The following is an 18,279-nucleotide window of genomic DNA, read 5'->3' as shown; positions in this document are numbered from 1 at the left end:
AAGATAAGCAAAAAGGTTTGGTGAATCTCATGAGCAATTATCTCATCACAGCTACATGTAAAATTCAACACCATGCACACATACACACATACATGGTGTAGAGGTTGATTTATTCTAGCAGTATTATGGAAGTAAAGAAAAGAGGTCCTATAACTGTTGAGGCTCTCTTGTCAATCACTTTTTGAGTAAGTGATCCACAATTCAAAGAGGAAGGCAATCTCCCTGAGTGATTTTCCTCTGAAAGAATTCAGACTGTGTGTACTGCAGAAGGCAGACGGAAAGCCTGCAGATGCTGCTGCAGGAAGACCCTGTTTCGGTTTCACATGGAACTGGTAGCAATCCGGGAAGCTCAACAACAGGGCAGACTGCTTTCTTAAATACCACACTTCCTGTCATGAATCATGTTCAAGAAGAAGGTGAAGGGCCTCTGCCAGAGCTACCATAGACACAAGCCCTAGGAGGTTGCTAGTCATAGATCCTGCGAATCCCTTACAGCTTTCAGGGTCTGGTAGGACTGTGATGACCTTTGTCCTGCTTAGATGGCGATGCAGCTGCCAGGTAGAAAACTCCAGCTGATAATAAAAGAGGTTTTGGACAGATGGCCAAGGAGAGATGATGAGAGGTGACAGCTCAACCTCCCTACTAGTTTCTGTCTGACTCATGAATATCAATGCCTACATTTCTGTGAAAATATACCAGGTAGAAAGCTAGTGGCATGTGCTCTCATTTTTACTTTTTCAACTTAATATAATAGACACCTACTGAAAAATATGTCTAAAGGACTCATTTTTTTTTTAGTCATTACCACATTCGTCACTGGTTATACCTTGAGTCATCTGACTCCGTCAATAAACAAATATTTTAAAAATGAGAACTATTCTTGGATTCTGGATGAGGAAACCAAGGCTTAACACATCAGTTATTTTTAAAAATCAGATTTTTTAAAATTTCAGGAGTGAATTACCTCAAAACAATAGAACCAAAAACCTCTCTTTGATGAACAGAACATGGCAGTTAACTACTGAAAGTGATAGATAGCATGTCTTGGTCTCCAAGAATGACTTTCCAGGCTCACCCATCCCAGGTATCGGGACTTACAGGCTTATTCTCAGCCTTCCGCTTCCTATCTTTAGCCAGTGACTTCTTATTTTTGTTCTCAGTCCCTTGAGGAGTTTGTCTTTTTATTGGTTGCTTGCTTAGAGCCTTTAGGAGGTTGCTTGACGAGATTATATTCAAATTAATTTTCAATCCAGTGTTTATATGGCTGATGCTCAACTGGCAGTGGAGTAATGCACTACAGTGAGGTCTCTCATGATGGAGAGATGCCTTTACTTCATTGTCAAAGACATCTCATTGGATTTTAATAGTTTAGTATCTAAACTATTTAGTAACTAAAAGTTTTTCCCCCCTCAGGTCTAAGCTATTTTTCAAAGGGTCCAATACTTAAAATTATCCCTTTCCCCAGCATTTATTAATGTTTTCCCATGCAAACCGAGCCAGCACTCTTAGGTATTTGCATTTGAACCCATGTTACATCCAAGTTTGTATTTTCGAACTGGCACAAAAGTCATAGGAAGAAATATGATTATGTGAGAATGAACTGCTGCAGCCTGCAGCAATATGGATGGCTGAAACACAATCCTGATGAAAAGAAGGCAGCCATGAAAGAGTGTGTGATGTATTATTCCTCTCGTGCACTATCAACTACAACAGTTAAGGATGGTTACTATGTTGGTGTGGGGCATGTAATTAGGACTCCGTAAGGAGGATTGGGTGGCTTTTAGCAAGAGAGACGTTCATGACTTGTGTACCTTCCTTTATGAAGGGTTCATAAAAATATATTAAGAACTAGCTCAAACACAGACATTTGCTTTAAACTCCAGGACATGAATTTCTTCACTGACTAAGGGACATGTACGTGACTGAGCATCCTTCTCCTCAGTGGGCTCATTCTCTCTTGCCCATGAACTGAATTTCTGCAAGGGAACTCTTTAAGTAGCTGGGTTTTGACAAAACTGAGGCAGCAAATGAAAATTTACTGTGCCGTTAGCCTTTTGCCTGATAACCAAAGAGCTGTGGAGGAGGGCGGTGGGGGTGTGTTGAAATATCAGGTAACCAGGCCAGTGCTGCGAGGCTCTTTGTAGTAAACAGGACTGTGTGCCAGTCTCTGCCTCGAGAATGTGCAAGCCTAGAGAGTCTGGGTTTACAATGCACACTTGACTAAGTTGTCTAGGCTCAAGTTTGGCTTCTCTTTTTCATCACAGTATTGAAAGGCACGGCTTTCTGATGCTGGGTTGATGACACACACCACAATTGAGAGGACTTCACTGGGAGTTTAATGGGAGGACGTCCTTTGGATGGAGTGTTACATGGCCTTTGGCACCCTGGTTTAAGGGACCTGTGTTGGAACCCTCCTCTACCTTTGGCTCCCTCCAGAGGACCTTCCCTTAGCTGGGAAGGTTGGGAGCAGTTGAAGAATAAGCATAAATACAATAAACAGCTTTGTCTGGCTACTATTTGATACACTCAAGTGTCAAGAATCAATCAAGAATATCATAAGAATACCAGAAAGAAAATACATATACGTTTATAAACCAGGTACCTTGGATTCAAATCTGATATCTGTTTATTGATACCCCTTTCTCCCACAGACATTTGCATAACTTACCTCCACACTTCTTTTCAGGCCCAGGCTAAAGGATACTTTCAGATCAATATTTTGGATGATTCTCTGCTGTGAAATAGACCTCTTATCCCACCTCTCCTCTTGTCTCACCTTTCAAAGTCCATAGCACCAATTATCTCTTTCCTTGTGAATTGACTGTTTTCTCCAAAGAGCGAGGTTTCTGGCAGTGGGGTCCTTTGCTTTTTCTATTTTATTACTACCATAGTCTCTTGTAGAGAACTGTGCCTGCAGCACTGACTGAATAAACATTTCAAGTGCCTTTTAGAGTAGAAAGTGTTGGTGTAGATCTGCGATACTATTAGCGTTAACCACTTGTTATGGTCCCTGTTTATCCTCTCTGGCATTGACACCTGCCCATTCTCAGCTTGACCGGGTTATTTTGTACTCTAGGCCATTACCTATACCATTTAGTCCTGTCCTAAACCTTCGGACTGAACTGGACATGAACTGGTGAATTGATCCCTCTAGACAGTGAGTTTGGTGTCAATGCATCACCCAGAATGTATTTCAAAGCAGAGACTGGTGAGATGGCTCAGTGGGTAAAGGCATTTTCTGAGCAAGTTTGGTGACATAAGTTAAATTTCTAGAACCTGCACGAAGGTGAAGGAAGAGAACCAACTCTCCAAATTTGTCCTGTGGTGTCCACGTGTATATACTATGGTGCATGAACAACCTCTTCCTCTGATGGATGAGAGAGAGAGAGAGAGAGAGAGAGAGAGAGAGAGAGAGGAGAGAGGAGAGAGGAGAGAGAGAAGATATTCTGGCTCAATCCCAAACTAGGGTCCAAGTCTCTGTACTGGTAGCTATTGATTGTGAATAGCTTCTCTGGTGGGGAATCATGCATAGAATCTAGAAAGAGTGGTAAAGATGTGATTCCAGAATTTTTTTTTCAATCAGTGCTCCTGTACTTTTCAGAAATTGATCAGCCTTTGCCATCTTTAGTGTCTTATGAATCCAAGTGAGGCAGCAGCTTGGGGACAATGTTGAGGTAGAGCTCAAGGAGACCGTGAGCCTAAGATACAGTGTCTTAGGGTTTCTATTGCTGTGAATAGGTACCATGATCATGGCAACTCTTACAAAGGAAAACATTTAATTGGGGCTGCATTACAGGTTCAGAGTTTCAGTCCATTATTGTCAAGGGGGGAAGCACGACAGTGGTGCACAAGGAGACATAGTGCTGGGGGAAAAGTTAAGAATTCTACATTTGGATTGGCAGGCAGCAGGAAGAGAGAGAGACACACATGGGAGCTGGATAAAACCTCAAAGCCCACCCCCAGTGACACACTTCCTCCAACAAGGCCACACCTACTCCAACAAAGCCATACCTCCTAATAGTGCCACTCTCTAGTGACCAAGTGCTCAAAACTATGCTTCTACGGGGGGGGGGGGCATTTTTATTCAATCCACCACATGCAGTTTTAGACAGCTAGAAAACTGTTTCTTTTTGTGCTTTGGCTTCAGGACACATCTCCTGTCAGCCTAGTTTCTGGGCCAGTCTGTAAGCTCTCTGAAGGAGAGTTAACTAACAATAACCATAGACATCATGTAAACAATTCTAAATTTGACAAGCATTTTTCCTTCTGGTATAAGTGACCTTTAATGGCTTCTTTCACTTCAACCATCAATGCTGCACTTTTCACCTTTGGCATTAACCAGTGGTCTTGTCCCCATTTCCAGTATCTTTCTGCCTGTTATTCTTCTGAACACATGATGGCAGGCGAGTGTGGGGTTCCTGTTAAGTATTCTCTTTTCAGTGCCCTACAGTTGTACAAACTTCTCTGTGAATGCATCGCTTTGGGTTTTACTAGAGAAGTAGTCCCAATAAGAATAATAGATAAGATGAAATTTGTTATAATGATTTAGCTAGACAACTGTGACAGCTGGTTAAACAGTATTGGAAAAGTTACTGCTTCGGTGTTTAGCATGGAGCCTTGAAGTGAGTAGTGCAGACAGTTTGGAAAGAAAGATGAATATAAAGTAAGGTAGAAGAAGGAAAAAAAAAATCTAGGTCCCATGAGGCTGAGCTTGAAACCCAGGTAGAAAGACAGCCTGCATGAGGCTCTCACTGCCTCCAAGCCCTAAAGCTCCCTGATGTGTGAGACCTTCTGAAGAAGCTTGCTCTCTTCATCTGCTGCTAAGTATACACATGGACAAGAAGTCAGAGAAACCAAGAAAATCAGTGGAAACTAGTAGAACAGGCTTTGCCGGTCTTCTAAGACAGCCAGGTTAGCTAGCTGATAAAAGAATTTTTCCCTGGCAACAGTGCCTGGTGTCCTATACTAATTCACAGACTGAGAAGAATATGATTTTTTAAACCTAATTTCTAGTGTCTAAATCTCCTGTAAAATATCTCTTGCTGATGATGTTAACAGAGAAATATTCAGTGTAGATGATATTTGAGGAAACAGATGTCTCAACTAAATTGATTTGCTTTTTAGTGTACAAATTCATCCATAATAGTAGACAAATACACTAACATCCAGCTTTCCAAACCTGGCATCTATATGCAGTGATATGCTGTTTAATGAGGGGGATATGTTCCGAGGGATGTGTATTGAGGAATATGCCACCAAGAAATTCTCTTATTGCATAAAGATCACAAAGCACGTATGAACTTAAATGTTATAGGTCAACCATGAAATGTGGTCTCTTGATATAATCAAGAGATAGCAAGCACAGATCTAAGTAGTTGCTGCTTACATGACATAGCATGCCCTACAGTCAACATTTTATATGTAAGGGGAGGAGTAGACTCCACAGTAGCCATTAGAAGCATCTCAGTATATAAACCCATAATGCAGCTCTGGCTGTCCTGGAACTCACTCAGTAGACCAGATTGGTCTTGAACTCACAGAAATTCATCTGACTTTACCTCCAGGAGTGCTGGGATTAAAGGTGTGCACAAGTACCACCCAGCTCCGGGGTGTAAGATTTTATGTACATCTTTTGCTTTCCTTTGTTTTATTTGCTGTACATTTGATATCTAATAAAGCACTTCTAATTTCTTGGGATTCTCTGTTTGTTGTTGATTATGATTATTTTATTTTTCTTTGACTTTAACAAAAAACTTTCTGCCAATCAGGACTTCTGTGTCTGGCAAAAAAAAAAAAAAAAGAAAAATGCCCCTCATGAATTAGGGAGAACCTGAAGCATTCCAAAGATAAATAAAAAGAGAGGGAACTGGTTGTTACTGGTAGAAATGCCCTCCAGGAAACTTTTAATGGAGCCCTTAAGGTTAAAGTGAAGTAAGTGGAGGGCATAGGAAATACACAGCTGGAAAGGGAAAGCCTGATCACTGAAGGAGCAGAGTGTTTGATGACATCCTGTGAGTCCCAGGTATTGAATGCAATCCCTACTTACAAAAATTAAGTAGCTATAGAATGTACCCAAAGGGCATGAGAAAGAAATAAAGGCATTTCACAAACATCCATTGGGTACCTGCTAAAATGCATAGTGTAAGAAATGACGAGTCAACCTAACAACGTGTATGTGCTCTAAGACACAGATAAAGTGCATATAAAAAGAGTTTCTTTTTGATATTTACTATTGCTCATGTTAAAGAGTTAAATTGTGCAATAAAAAGACATAGGTTATGTATAAGGGTAAATGTATGTTACTTTATCTAAAACGCAGCAATTTAGGTGAAGAGACACAACATTACTGAAAAAAGTTAAAAAAAAAAAAGACATTTTTCAAAATCTAGCCCAAATAGAGCAGGGTAGCTGTAGGAATATTAGATAAAATTGATTTTGAGTAAAAGGAAATAAAATTACAAGAAAGAAAGACATTATATGTAATAAAATATTCAAAATAGCAAGAGGATATAAACCTTAAAAACATTTACATAGAAAACAACAGTCCATTATGTTATAATAAGAAAATAACTGAACTGAAGGCAGAAATGAAGAAAATTAGTGAGAAATTTCAGTACCTTTCCCTCAATAATAGATGAAGCAACTAGAGAAAAATAAATTAGAGACAGAGAACTTGACACAATAAGACCACTTTATCTAAGAGACATATTTAGAGCATTCCACAAGAAGAAAGTTATCAAGTAAAGAACATAACTTCACAACTTGAGAAGGCAGAAAAAGACCAAACTAAATCCAAAGTCAGCAGAGGGAGGAACCAATAAGGATTAGTAATAAGAAAATGGAGAATGGAAAAGATTTCGAGACAATCAATAGAACCAAAAGTAGGTTCTTTGAAAAGCTCAAGGACATTGACACAATTTTAAACGTGATAAACTGACTCTATAATGAAGCCTAAAATGAAAACAGGGACATTCCTACAAATTATATACAGATAAAAATAACTAAGAGAGGGTACAAGTTAAATACCAAAAGAAATGCACAACCTGCTAGAAATACAGAACCAACTAAGACTAAGTCACTGGAAAGAGAGGATCTGAGAAATCCTAAACGTGTAAGTAGCACAAATAAGTCATCAAGTGATATAAAATTCATGGACCTGCTGTCTTCACTGAGCTATTCACTAAGCATTTAAAGGGGAAGCAGCATCAAGCCTCCTCAAAATTTCCCAAAACAATTGAAGGAGAGAATATGTCCCAACTCATCCTACAAGTTCTTCAGGGCCATTTCCCTGAAATCCAACAAACATACTACAAAATAAATAAATAAATAAAATCAATAAATTTACATTTTAATGTCTCCTGTGAACTGACAAAACTCAACAAAATTTTACGAAATGGAATTCTGCAGCATATTATAGACTCATACACCATGGTCAATAGTGTTCATTCCTAGAGCAAACCATTGATTTTCTATATAAAAATTATAGTTTAATATGTCACATCATCGAGAACTAAGGAAAAAAATTACATATGGTTAGTTGATTGATGCAGAAAATGCTCCTGGTAGCATCAAATATCATTTTATGAGAGCCTTTTTCTCAAGCTAGAAATGGGCGGAGTCTACTTCCTTATTAAAGCCACTCATATTTAGCCAGCACTTAACATCATTCAGTGACATGGGGTTGAAATGTTGTCTTTTACTATTAGAACTCTAGCCATTGGTTGCCGTCACCTTTAATTTATTTATGTATGTGTACCACATACATGCAGGAGCCTGTGGAGGCCAGAAGATTACATTATATATGTGGAAACTGGGGTTACAGGCAGTTGTGAGCTGCCCAGTGTAGGTGTTAGGAACCAAATCCAGGTCCTCTGTGAAAGTTCTAAGCTCCTTTAGTTGCGGTGCTACCTATGTAGGCCTTGTTTCCATCACCTCTGTTCAACCAGGCATTGGAAATTCTAGGCTAGCCCTTACTCAATGTCTATCTAGGTTGAAAGGGGATAGTAAAATTACCCTTGTTTGCATATCGTATGGATTCAGAGGTGGGAAACTAAAGAGTTCATGACATTGTTAGAGCTAATAAATGAATTAAGCTAAGTAGCAAGCCATAAAATCAACATACAGGAGTCAACTGCATGATGTGATTCACAATGGGAAACCCCAGAAGAAAATTACCGTATAGTAGTGTCAAAAAGAATAAAAGACATAGGAATTAACTATGGAAATAAATGTTGCCTAAAGACATTAATGAAGTGAATATGAAAGCACCCATGTTCACAGATGCTGTGAAGAACAGCAATCTGAATATGCAGGGCAGTTCTATCAGAAAGCCAATGGTGTGTTATTTTGTAGAAGAGAAGTGAAAGTTTTTTATATTTACAACTATGTTTCGATCATTTCCATCCATGATTCTGTCCCTCCAATTCCTCAGTGCCACCCACCCCCAGTTCCTCCTGACTTCATGTCCTCCCTTAATTTGATAGCGTCCTGGCTCCAGCTAGTGCTGGCCACACAGACAGTGGATCCATCCACAGAAACATGGGCAACCTAATTGCAGATATGTCCCTTAGAGACAGTGACTCTCTCTTACAATCTCAGAAACCATCAACTGTCAGTAGCTCTTCCACCATGGGTGGTGCTTTAGATGCCCCTTCCCTATTATCCACCTTACCTTTCAGCTGTTATGTTCTTTCTGTCACTCTTCTATGATGGTCCCGGACTTTTGACTGAGGATAAGCTGTAACAATAAGGCCAGGCTTGTTGGGGTTTCTGTCCTGCCCAGTCCCCCAGCCATTTAGTCCCAGAGAAAATCACACAGAGATCTCCATAAGTTATAAAACTGATTGGCCCATTAGTTCAGGCTACTTATTAGCTCTTGTAACTTATATTAACCCATTATTCTTATCTATGTTAGCCACATGTCTCAGTACCTTTTTCAGTCTGGCAAATTACATCTTGCTTCTTCCATGGTCTGGGCAGGACTGAGAGGAAACATTCTCTTGTTCTCATGGCCCTGACTCTACTTCCTGTCTGGTTGACCCACCTATACTTCCTGCCTCTCCAATCAGCGTTTTATTAAAATACATGGTTGACAGAATACAGATAATTCTCCCACACCTTCTGTAGTAAAAGGAACATTGGGCCGTTTCCCACCACCCAGCTAGCTTTACCCGAAATAATTACATGGAAATTGTATTCATGTAGACACTGCCTGGCCCATTAGTTCTAGCCTCTTATTGGCTAACTCTCACATCTTGATTAACCCATTTTTAATAATCTGTGTAGCACCATGAGACTGTGGCTTACTGGCAAAATTCTAACCTACATCCATCTGGGGCTAGAGATTCATGGTGTCTGCCTGACTCTGCCTCCTTCCCAACATTCTGTTTGGTCTACTCCACCTATCTAAGCTGCTGTCCTATCAAAAGACCAAGGCAGTCTCTTTATTTAACCAATGAAATCAACACAAAATAGAAGACCCTCCTACATCAATAAGCTAATTTAGGTGATTCATCCACAACTGAATGCTGGTGGTAATTCTTAGTTAGCACTTTGACCAACTATGAATCTCTGCATTAATTGTTACCTGCTGTAAAAAAGAAACTCCTCTAATACTATGTGAGAGATGCACAAATCTATAAAAATAATTTATAAACAGTAGTTAGAAGGCAGTTTGATTACAAAAGTCACCAAGTAGGGTTTATGATCTCACTTGTCACGAGCTTTTACCATGTTTACAGTACCACACATGAAATACCTTTTGTAGAACAGGTTACATATTGAAACAGAAAGCAATTGGTTAGCCCCATAACCACCATGCTACGATTGCCCTATTGGGTATATCTTGACCACTGATTCTGCATCATAGCATGCACCATTCCCTGCTAGGTAGCACCAATGATATCTTTTCTTTCACTGCACCACACCTTCTGCCATTATGTGAGCTAGCCAACACAGAGACAGTTTTCCTATTTAGTTGAGATTTCCTGTTCTGTATATTTTACTAGTATGAAGAGTTGTTAAAAGAAGTCAGACTGCAATTCCTTGAAGCCAGCTATTTCAGGATGATGAAAAACAATATGATTTTTATGATTTTCATATGGATGGACCTATTTCCATAGTTCATTTTTTTCCAGGGTAAGCTTGTTTGAACAACAATGTTTGGGAATGCCATACAGTGATTAAGAATGATGACTTTGGTAGAAATATTGTTTTTTGGAAGCAATGCAAGCTTGCATTCAGGACACATGCAAAATGTTCTTATAGTAAGGGCTTGCCTAAGTCTAATCTTTGCTTTATATCACTAACTGATGAGAGACTGTTGGACACATACATTTTTAATTTTGATTATTTATGGATTTCACATCATACCTCCCAATCCCATGTGAAATCCCTTTCTATCTTCCTTAGGCCCTTGCAATCTCCCCCCAAAACCAAATGAGCCTCCCCCCAACTTTCCAAAAAAAAAATAAAAGAAAACTAACACTTAAAAAGTCTCAGCATAGAAGCTGTAGTGAGACACAGTGAGTCATACAGTAAACTCTTTCAGTCCATAAATCTTTACTTGTAAGTGTTCATTGCAAAGAGTCATTGGTATGGTTTAAGGCTTAGGTTTCTGATACATCCTTAGTATTGGCCCTCATTGGTATTCTGATGTTGCCTTGTGTAATGGAGATCCTACAGCTTTGGATTTACAGATCTGGCCCCTTCCCATGCTCCAACAGTTCATACGTGAGGTGGATGTTGGGGTGAACCAACTCATATCTCTGGTTCTGGGTTTGGATAGTATTTGGATTGGTGAGCCTGCCAGTTTTCCCTCGACACCAATAGGGCATTGCCCTGGCTAGATCACACACTGAAGCAGGCAGCAAGGAGTGGGCCTAGTTCTCTTGTTCTCATGCCTTTGGTACCAGCTCATCCACACCATGTCACTAGGGCCTGTTTTGTTCAGGCAAGGTGCAGGGCCTGCTTTTCTGATTGCTACAGTTGGTAAAGTTCAAAGCTCTCCTACTCTCCTGCTCCCGAAGCCAGCTCTCCTGCCTGCTACAAGTTGCAATGGTGGGGTTGGGTGGGTGAGTGGGGAGGGAGGAGGGCATATTTCCATCACCCATGCCACTCTATTTCTGCTCTCTCACCCTCAGAATCAGCTTACCTGCACCACATCCCTGCCCTCCCCATTCCTTATCCCCCAACCCCACCAACAGGGTCAGCTCTACTGAAACATAATCAGTTTTGTGACCTTTGAGACAGTAAACATCCAGTTCAAAACATTTACTCGGATTGCCTGAGAATTTAGGAACATGCCATTAAATAATCTACTTTCTACTAAGACTGAGTAACAAGCCAGAATGGATTTGTAAAAGTAGAATAGTTATTACTAGTGGATGGTAAAGTTGGCTCTAATATTCTGAGGGTCTCTATGTGCCAAGCTTCACATAGAGAAATCTGAAAAGGACTCTTGGTAGCATTCTTATCTGGGACAGACACTTCAAGCAGCAGAGTATCCGCTAGGTCTCCTGAGCGAAGTGGCAAGAAAGTTGGCATGGTTGTCTAGACTTGACGCAGAGCTTTCCTTGTGGGCTGTTGTTCTTGTAGCTTCTGAGTTTCCTTGGCAAATGGAATACTCAAGTGAGGTCTAGGCCATCTGAAAAGAGACAGAAAACTGTGATGCCTGATGCCAAGAGGGGCAAGATGAAGCAATTTGCTTCTCTTCTTAGGAGGAATTTTTGATATTTTTTAATGCTAGGTTCTCCCAGACATTTCACTGAGCTAGTAAGGCCCTCCAGCTTTGCAGAATTAACACCTTTCCTCTTGCACACGGAACCTGCCGAGGTAAACAGCTGTTTACTTAGCACTTATTAATCTAGCACTACATTTGCATTTATTACCTCATTTAATTTTCTCAACTCCTCTGAGGGAAAAACTGTTCTTTCACTTTTCAATCTACAAAAACCAAGGATCATTAAAATTCTGATTTGGCCAATAACTTTGAAGTTAGAAGCTGTTGGTATGGTTGGAGCCTAGTAAATTCTAGCATCAGGAATTCAAATATCTTGATCTGAAGCTAGATGAAATTGTTACTTAGCTTCTTGATACTACTCATGACTTGTAGTAATATAATGGATCAGCGTGATGCACTGTGGAAGTGAAGGAAAGGCTGTCAAAGAACCTATAGCCATAGATCAGGAAATAAAATAAGAAGTCAGTTCTTGGGGGCCAAGAAAGATCTATTCTTGGCCCAATCTTTGGGAAATTATGTTTGATGCTTTACTATATCTGATACAGAGAAATAAATTCAGCATATCAATTGTGTATATTATCAAGGTATATGAAATTTGCTTCAATAATAAAACAACCTACCTGGCTTAAGTCACCACATAGCTAAGTTTTCAGTATTACACTATTTTATTTGGAGGGAGGTGTCAATTGGTCTTTTCCATTGGCAGGTTTGAGGGAGAGGTACTGAAGACATTACCACAGCTGTATCATGTAGTCCTTGATCTTTCTGTTAGTCCTTACAGCCCCTCCAGGAATGCAGCTTTTCTTGTGGTTTACTTGTTTGGTAAGATGTAGTTACACTGTTTTAAGTTGGATTTTTCCCTATAAGCACAGGTTCTATAGGACAAGTAACCAGTGTGGTGATTCTATCAGGTGCTTAGTGTATGTCTTGTGTACTTTGAAACAAGTGCATACATGCTGACTTACAAGCTAGCAAAGTTCTGTTCATTTTCTGCACTTTCAACCTTAATCTTTATTCTGGAGCATGGTTGGAAGTGCTGTGCCTGGTCTCTGAGATTTCATATTTTAGATATGCAGGATTGCTTCCTTTTCCCCAATGTATATCCACTCTGGTAAAGAGCTAAGACAGAAATCCTTTTAGGAGAGGTTCAGACAAAGAGATAGGCTAAAAAGTTTACCAGAATGTCAGAACCCCTTCCCAAGAACCTCATCTGTCTTGTTTAATTAATTGATTGATTTGATTTATCTATTTTTTTTGAGAGAGAGTTTCTCTGTGTAGCCTGGCTGTATTGAAACTCACTCTGTAGACAAGGCTGACTTTGAACTCACAGGAAACCACCTGCCTCTGCCTCCCAAGTGTGATTCTGCTTTAGTTTTAATGAGATTATTCATCTGTGAATTGGTTCAAAAACTAGAAATTGGTTGGCCAGTCACAACTCTGTCCAACTAAGTAAAGGTAGAATTCTGCTTCTGAGACACAGAGAAATTTTGTTCTCTGAGGAATGTGGAAGATTTTATTAGCCTGTCCATCTATTTCAATTGTTAGAATATTGCAAACTAACCAACACTAAACCCTATCACTTGGTTTGATTCTCATTTTGTGATAGGAACTACTCCTTCTTTGACTTTGTTGATTATGTGACCTCACTTGAGTGTGCTAGTCTTAGATGCCATCAATTCTAAGAGGAGCCCTACTCAAAGGCCGCCATTTCCATCAATTAATCATAACATGTGTAAGGGAGTTATTTTAGAATTCTAGGGTTCTTCATGTCAATACATCTCTCATAACTTTGGTTTAGGATGTATCCTTTGAGAGATAGATAACAAAGTGAATTATGTGGAAGATCCATTCCAAGCTTCAATTTTCCTAAGCTGGTGGATAGTTTCCATTAAAAGTGCCAGAGAGCTTTGGCATTTGAACTTCATTTAATACAGGCCAATTTGGGGCCAAATTTTAGTCAATCCACCAAACAAGCTAGTGGGATCACTCTTCAATCTTTGAAGTGTACTACATCAAATCCAAATTCTCTTTTGTAAAATCATATGATGAAATTTGACTCAGTCTCATTCCACATTCCTTTGTTGTTCTCCAAAAGCTCTTGAGTTCATTTCCGTACAAGGATTCTGAGGAGTAAAAACTGAAAAAGATCATACTGTGTTGTGATGCGTTTATAATTCCAAGTGCATCCCTTGCCGTCTGTAAATCGTTAGCTGGGTTTGCCTGTAGTTATAGCAGGAGTCACGAAATGCACTGAGGGTCTGAATGGAGGACAGTAGTCCATCCCTTTGTAAAACATCTAAATGTGTGGTTAAGTTCATAGGACAGAGAAGAAAGGCTGCTTTTATGTAAGCAAGGCTTGGTCAAGAACAGCGAACTTATAGCATATTTTCTTTATTCCATTTCCCCCCATTTCTAGATATTTGATGTTTCAGGATACACATAACATACAGTCTTATAGGACTGGCTTTCTTCATGTAGCAGAAGAATCTAAGCAAATTTCAAGCATGTTGCAGCAAAGATCATTATCTTGTTTCTTCTAAAGCAGAATACTATGTCATTGTATCGATGTACTAGAGTTTGTGATGTTTTTCCATTGGTAAAGGGTTCCAGTTTTTATCTTTTAGAAATAATGTTCCTATGGATGTTCATGAACATGCTTTTGCATAATTTTGTTTTCATTTTTCTTATGTAAGTACCTGGGAATGAAAAGGCTACAGCCTACATTTCTTAGGGCCCCATGAAGAAAACAGCTCATTTTCTGTTTTACTGACAGGGAAACCGAGGCTCTTGGGAGTTAAACCAACCATCACATTAGAAAGCCAATAAGAGATTAAGCTCCTGTGGACATGAAGTCCAGAGCTCATATTTCCCTTAGGCATCTCGAGCACTGAAGACACAGCTGTATCCACACAGGCAATGCTTTCCCAACAGAACAAGTACCTACAATGTGAAGAATGAGAGTGGTTGTCGCCTCAAATCAACCTGACATTGTCACCCCCATCCTCTCCCTCACCTCTCTCTGTTGCAAGCAGGGGCTGCAGGTGGGCCTGCCTCTTCTGCCTTCAGTTTTCACAAAACGAACACTGGCTTCTCTTTGGGGAGCACAGCAGCACTGCATTCTCGCGTGGATTAGCCTTCAGAGACAAATGACAACAGCACCCCTAGCATTGGAATCCTTTCCCCAGCCCCCCAAGGGATGAATACACCTGAATGCCACCTGAATACTGGTCTGGTTAAGAGGCTACCAGAAGGTCCCTAGAGCCAGGGCTTCTGTTCTCAGCCTGGGCCACTACTTCTGTGCACACACTCAGAATGCTGAGAGCTTGTGACTTGAAATATGGCTCTCTCAGACTGACTGCTGTTTCCCCCACTAAGATGCAGAAATCTTACAAACTTTTATATATTTTTTAAGAGCAAGCAATTCAAAATTGGATTACCTTTCCACATTTTCATACAAAGTGGATTAATGTGCCCCTGTCTTTATTGCATCTTCCACCCTTGTCATTTCTGATTAAGCCAACACTATGAAGATGTATTACAGATCAGTATAAATGGGAACATTAAAACACTGGCTGTGTGTCAGAGAAGCTCAAGGCAAGTTGATTTGTGCTATACACACCCCCGGCGCAATATATCTGGAATATTTCACATCTCTTTGGACAGAACAATCTTTCTGTGCTGCCCAAAGTAACATGAGATAAGTAAAAATGAAGAAAAAATGAAAGGAAAGTGCTAATTTTTGTTCTAGGCACCGGAGGGAGTGGATATGTCTTGTCATAATTTCAATATGTTGTTTCCCTGAAGGATCAGATTAGAAGGAACAATTTGGATCATGCCCAGGACTCCTAATTCACACAATGGAGGCTGCATGGGTATGACCCACCTTACTGTTTGGTTCTAGATTTCATCTCTAGCAGGTCACATCTGCTCTCTGAGTATTTTTGTGGCTTAGATATGGCTTCCTTGGAACCACTGGAGTCTGAAAGGCAACACTGTTTTCAAAGAATGTACTGCCTCAGTTTTAATCATGAGGTACCCTCATTACTGATAGCTGCAGGTTACAGGTGAAACAATTTTGGCAGAAGGAGAAAGAGGTGAAGATGAAGAGATATGATGTTTCTGGGCAACAGAAACTCGTTTCTGCTTTGTATCACCTTTGCTGTGTGTTTATGAGAAGACTTCTGGAGTACTTCGACTTCAGTCCCTTTCTGGAACTCTTTGCCTACAGTGTTACATACATTCTCCCTGTCCCACGCTAATCTCTTCTGCTCCACTGGGGCCTATAGAGCCTTGAAGGAAAAATGTGAACGAATCACAACTTTGCCATCTTGTCCTCTCATGTGCAGCGGGGAAAATATCCCTGCGTCAATCTTCAGCTGAGGGGGAGTGATTAATTGTATTGGGAAAGGATTTCTCGTGGGTGATATTATATCATCAAACTTAGTACAACAGAACAGAGAACACTGATGTATGTGTGTGTGTGTGTGTGTGTGTGTGTGTGTGTGTGTGTGTTATTGTGGAGGGAACTGGTGACCTTGTGCATGCTGTAGAAAAGCACTCTCACACTGAGCTATACCCCCGAGCTGTACTAAGAGCTCTGAATCAGTTCGATTTTCATTGTTGTTTATCTTATTTTAATCTGACTTTATTCTAAGGTAGCAGTCAGTTGAGTATAGTGGAAATGAGAAAAGCAGAGTCCTTGGGCCTAGTGAGTTTTTGAGGAGTCACAGAAAGAAGGAATTAAATGAATTGCAGTAATTATTAATAATCAAATAGGGGCACAAGAGATATTGAATTGAAGAGGGTAGCTTACCAATATCAGGGAAATGACTTATATGAGTTCAGCTTGATCTAAAATTGATTGGGGGACTAGGGTTGCCTAGTGGACCAGTATTCTGAGAGGAAATGGGTCTTCAGATGTGAGGTATTATGAGCACGGCTGAAGAACTCTGTTCTAGAACACACTGGAAATTGTCCTCTTTCAGACCGCCGCTATTCTTTTATCAGAGTATGAAGAGATAGCTGGAATGCAAGATTGAATTGTAAGTTTTTTCTTTCAATCTGTCTTTCCAAATTGTAGATCTGCGATTAGGATCCAGACAGTTGTAACTTCAGCAAATGTGGATTAAAACGGAAAGAATCACATTGCCACAAAATGTCTAGATATGCAGAAGAAATTGAGAATAAAGTAACAGCAGAAAGGGGAAAGACTACACTCTAGGGAGAGGAAAGGGAACACTCTCTCTTATCTGAGGTTTGATGAAGATGTGTAAGGTTATGTTTGTGTGGACAGACTGCAATTTGTGGTAATGGAGGGGCTTTGTATGGTAGCCTTCTTGGGACAAGAAATAGTTGGTGAATAGAGTCTGTGCCACAAAGACATACTTTCTTTAAGACCCTGACAAGCAAGCTCATGTAGAGATCTAACACATGAGCCTGGTGACTAGGGCCAAGGTATTATTATGCAGAATTATGTAGGTGATGGGAACCGAAAGATTGTTTTATCCTAAGAATTTTTATCTAGGTCACATTGGCTCACTTGAATTTCTGAAGAGCCCTTTTGGGTAAGGCAAGGCTAGATGCATTAAAGCCTGCCAGAAACTGTGTGGTACCATTCAGAGGTCACAACGCCTTTGAAAAAGAACAGGGTGGCAGCAAATGGAAGAAGTGAATTTGTTAACTAGCATTTACTACTGGGTGACAATAGCACCTGCTAATGCAAGCAAGCTCAGGGAGCTAGCACTAGACTGACTCGGAAGTTAATATTTGAATGCATTTCATTAGCTATAGCTGCAAGCATGGTGCTAATTCCCTTGATTGAGATTAGGTAAGCATACACCTTGGTGAAAAGAAACATTATGTACTCTACTGACCCAAAGTAATGGCTATGGGTTGGTCTTGACTGACTGAAGAATGAGAAGAGAAGAAACGGTGAAGATTTAGTAAGGATAGGGGAAGCTGGTGGGAAAAAATGAAGCTACTGTGTTCAAAGTTCTGAGAGGCAGTTTTGAGCTATTGCTTGACATTGTCTTTAGGATGGGAGCTTAGCTTTATAAAACAGGGAGTTAGAGCTGTAAAGAGATGAAGAGCAATAGGATATGCAGGAAAGGGGACAAGGTATATGAGAACAGGGAGAAGAGGCCAATTGTAAGTGTGATGATGCAACAACTTAATCTTGAATATTGAAAACTAATGGAAGGGCTTCCAAAAACACAGAGCAATTAGAAAGAATAAAAACTCAGAATGAAAACATATAGTTATCCTCTTGGCTATGAACCTTTATCTGGTGATGGATGGAGATAGAGACAGAGACCCACTCTGGAGCATTGGACTGAGCTCCCAAGGTCCCAATGAGGTACAGATGGAGGGAGAACATGAGCAAGGATGTCAGGACCACGAGGGGTGCATCCACCCACTGAGACAGTGGGGCTGATCTATTGGGAGCTCACCAAGGCCAGCTGGACTGTGACTGAAAAAGCATGGGATAAAACCGGACTCTCTGATCATGGCGAACAATGAGGGCTGATGAGAAGCCAAGG

The sequence above is a fragment of the Alexandromys fortis genome, unplaced genomic scaffold, assembly GCF_014885135.2.
Source record: "Alexandromys fortis isolate MF-2015 unplaced genomic scaffold, M_Fortis_MF-2015_v1.1 scaffold_30, whole genome shotgun sequence".
NCBI lineage: Eukaryota > Metazoa > Chordata > Mammalia > Rodentia > Cricetidae > Alexandromys > Alexandromys fortis.
Note: the sequence above shows the minus strand (reverse complement) of the source record.